This window comes from Chrysochloris asiatica, unplaced genomic scaffold (genome assembly GCF_000296735.1).
Source record: "Chrysochloris asiatica unplaced genomic scaffold, ChrAsi1.0 scaffold00027, whole genome shotgun sequence".
NCBI lineage: Eukaryota > Metazoa > Chordata > Mammalia > Afrosoricida > Chrysochloridae > Chrysochloris > Chrysochloris asiatica.
This window is the reverse complement of record NW_006408545.1, coordinates 16,569,894-16,574,223: the sequence shown is the minus strand read 5'-3', so window position 1 is coordinate 16,574,223 and position 4,330 is coordinate 16,569,894. Positions and strand designations below refer to the sequence as shown.

General features: G+C 40.9%; 1 pseudogene; it reads right to left on the bottom strand.

Annotated features, from left to right (window-relative positions):
* Positions 1 to 650: 650 nt before the first annotated feature.
* Positions 651 to 1,395, bottom strand: LOC102833357 (annotated as a pseudogene).
* Between the last annotated feature and the right edge of the window lie 2,935 nt (positions 1,396 to 4,330).

The following is a 4,330-nucleotide window of genomic DNA, read 5'->3' as shown; positions in this document are numbered from 1 at the left end:
GTGGAATGTAAAGCTGCTGATCTTTTCTGCAAACCTTCACTCAATTCACAATAAAAAGTTTCTTTATAAAAAGAAAAGAAAAATGTAAATATATATCCCATCAATTTCTGAAGCCTTGTGTTTCACCATTGCCTTCAGAGCAGCTTGGTACCTTTAGTGCCATCAGTTCTTGATCATATGCTACCTTTTGAAATGGTTAAACATAGACCATTTCTTTTTGGTACAGTAATATTCTGCTTATTCTTTCCATCTTGTTTTTAATGCTTTTTTGCATCATTCAACATTCTACCCATAGAATTCAATATTGCTTGAAATTTTTCTTAAGTAGTTTCAGCTTGAGAAATGCTGAATGTGTTCTTTCCTTTTGGTTTCCTAAACTCCAGGGCTTTGCACATTTCATTATAATACTTGACTTGGTCTTCTTGAGCTGCCCTTTGAAATTTTCTGTTCAGGTCTTTTACTTCTTCATTTATTCCATTTGTGTTAGCTTCACTATACTAAAGAGCAAGTTTCAGAGTCTCTTCTAATATCCATTTTGGTCTTTTCTTTCTTTCCTGTCTTTTTAATGAGCATTTGATTTCTTCCAGTATGATATTCTCTTTTTTTAGATTTAATATGAGCGTTATTTATTTGTCACACATAGAAATTTCTTATTTTTGACTGGATTCCGACTTGGAGGTAGAAGCTCTCAGTGAGGACAGCCTCCATCTCTTGGCAATCTGTTTCTGACGTTTTTCTTTGGCCTCCTTCATCCTTTTGGCCAAAAGCTTGGCATATTCTGCAGCCTCCTCCTTATTTTTCTTAGTGTGTTATTTTTTCAGAGCAATACACCCTCGTTTGTGTTGCAGGACACATGGAGTAACAAGAAGCTGAATCTTGGGCGCTTTCATCCTGGGTTTCTTGCCTTCTTTGTTCAGTGGCTTTCTCACAACCTGCTGGCGGACATAATCTTTAGAGAGACTGAAAAGTTTGCGGATTCTGCTAGCTCTCTTGGGCCCCAGGCGACGAGGCACAGTTGTATCTGTCAGTCCTGGGATATCTTTCTCTCCTTTTTTTACAATGACCAAGTTCAGAACACTCAAGTTGGCATCCACAATGCAACACCAGACAGTTTTGCACTTTCTTTCTCCAGTTCTCCTTGGTCTATAACAGGAATGCCCCTTACTCAGAAGCAGGCTGACACCACCATGGATCAAGACTCTCTGCTTCATGGGAAAACCCTGCTTGTCATTCCCACCACTGATGCGGATAACATAACCCTTCCACTCGTCACCCAGCGAGTCAGCAGCAACTTCTGTGGCCATTCCTTTCTCATAAAAGGTACGAAGCTTGCATTCATCGTACACTTCAATGAGTTTTTGATAGCCAGGCTGGGAAGGAGATGTTCAGCTTCATGGTGAAGCAGCCGACGGCATCTTTGGTGTCATGAAAAAGAGCCCAGTATGATATTCTTGATGTCATTCCCAAACTCTTCTGGTCTTCAGTCATTAGTTTCTAAGGCATCAAATCTGTTCTTTCTTTCTTTTTTTTAAAATGTTTTATTGTGATAGTTTACATCAGAGAACATTAATTTTACATTCATCCTATTGTATATCGTTTCATTGCCATGGTTAAAATCCCCTCCATGCATCATCAACCAACCAAAGGATATACCCTGCAAGTCTGTCCCCTGGTCATCAGCACACAGCCCCTCTCCCTCTCTGTGTCGAAAGTCCTCAACTGGTCCACGTCATCGTCTCTGCCTCCATCTCAGGCATCACTGCTTCTCTGGGTAGGGTCCCATTCTCTGCTCTTATCCCTTCATGATCCCAAGGGCCTCCGCTCCTAGACTGAAAAGTTAATCACTCCGCCCCTTGCTACAAAACGTTGACCTTTACATTTCCAACCCTCACAAAGCAGTCCTGATAACAATTATTCACTATTGTATCACAAGGATCCATCCTCATTTCATTTCATCAGCCAGGCCTAGACAGATTGCATACTACTCAGTGGAGATTCTACCTTCCTTCATGCCCTCTGAATCTAGAATCCCTCTTGAAAGCTTGTAAGCCAGTCACTTATTGCCTTTGTAGCCTCCACCCTCCCAACCCCCTTTGTGTAGCCAATGTTCAAGTTGCCCATCCCTGTCTACTCTGTATATGGAGGGGGTGGGAATGATCCTTGCTGTAAGGATTTGTTCCCTCTTTTGAGCTACTGCTTCCATAGGTGTAGGTCAAGTTCATCAAATTATATCAGATTACTCTTTTTTTCCTCTTCTTTCTTCTTCTGGTTGAGGTCTGATCATCCAGTCATTGAAGCCAGGTTAAGTGGGTATTATCTGCAAGTGTGGGTGTTCTTGTGCATATGCCCTCTCTTCTCATCAGCTGGATGCTTCACTCTCCACTCTAGTCCTCTGTGGCTTTGTCACTGACTCTTGGCCCAAGAGTCTCCAGGTCTTACCACACTGCTAGCCAACCAGGTCTCCACCCAGGTTCACAGGAATCTATTAAACATTGTAATGCTTAGCTTGCAGCTTCATTGCTGTTTTTCCCTCATTTCTCCTTATCCGTGACAAGCATGGTCACCAATCAGAGCATGTATTCCAATTGAGTCTTAGTCTTGGAAGGGGGCTTACACTGAGGTGACCCGGCCACTTGCCTTGATGTTTCCTGGGCAAGCAACTTGTTTGTTCTTGTAATAACAATTGGTCTGCCTGTATTGTTTTGTATTTTTCCTGTAGGTCTTTCTTTCAAGCAGTATCTTCTGTTCTTTCAAGTGGAAATTTCCCATCTCTGAAGATCTGGATGTGGTTCAGGCTTCCACCTATAGTCTTATGTAATTCAGAGGCTCCGCAGGAAGCCTCTTTCACTGAGCACGTTGTAGCCCCATTTTAGGTATTCCAATCTGTTATAGGCAGAAGACAGACTTACAAGTTTTCTATGGTGATGTTTCTGGCTAGTCCTTTCTCTCCCACTCAAGTGTCTATTTTATAATATAATGCAAGGAAAACCAAGATTCAAAAGACAGCCAAGCATTTTAACACTGTTGTTGTTGTTATGTGCTGTGGAGTCGGTTCCGACTCATAGCGACCCTGTACAGGGTTTCCGAGGCTGTAAATCTTTACGGGAGCAAAAAGCCTCATCTTTCTCCTGCGGAATAGCTGGTAGTTTCAAACTGCTGAACATTATTCCCTGCTTTTCCCCATTCCAACCGTGTCTCAATAAAATATGGAACACTTCATGAATTTAGGTGTCATCCTTGCACAGGGGCCATAGTAATCTTCTCTGTAGCTTTCCAATTTTAGTATATGTGCTGTCAAAGCGAGCACATCAAATCTGTTCTTGATATGGTCTCCAAATTCAGGTGGCGTATATTCAAGGCCATATTTTGGCTCTCATAGACTTCTTTTAATATTCTTCTGCTTCAGCCCAGACTTGCAGACGTGCAACTGATGGTCTTTTCCACAGTCAGTCCATGGCCTTGTTTTGATTGATGGTATGGAGTTTTCCCACTGTCTCTTCTCACAAAGGTAGTCAGTGTGATTCTGTGTTTTCCATCTGTTGAAGTTCATGTGTATAGTCTCCACTTTTGTTATTTCAAAAAGTTATTTGCAATGAAGAAGTTGTTGGTCTTGCAAAATTCTATCCTATGATATCTAGCATCATTTCTATCACCCAGGCCATATTTTCCAATTACTGATCCTTCCCCTTTGCTTCCAGTTTTCACATTCTAATCAGTAGAAATTATCAGTGCATTCTTAGTGCGTGTTTGATCAATTTCTGACTGAAGTAGTTGGTAGAATTCTTCAATTTCACCATAACTGGCTTTGGTGGTTGATGCATAAATTTGAATAATAGTAGTAGTAACTGGTCTTCCTTGTAGGAGTATGGGTATTATCCTATCCCAGACAGCATTCATTGTACTTTAGGATAGATCTTGAAATGTTCTTTTTTACAATGAATGTGACATTCTTTTTCAATTGGCTATTTCGACATATTAAATTCTATGGCTGTTAGATTCAAAATGGCCAGCACCAGTGCATTTGAACTCACTAATACCTAAGGTATTGATCTTTATGTGTTCAATTTCACTTTTGACAACTTTCAATTTTTCAAGATTCATACTTCATACAGTCCACGTTCCAATTATTAATGGATGTTTTCAGCTTTTCCCCCTCATTTTGGGTTGTGTCCCTTCAGCAAATGAAATTCCCAAAAGCTTTGCTCCATTCATGTCAATATAGTCAACTCTACTTTGAGGAGGCAGCTCTTCAGAGTCATAATATGAGTGTCTTTCATCCACAGGGACTCATCTTCTGGCACTATATCTGACAATGTCCCACAGGCGCAGC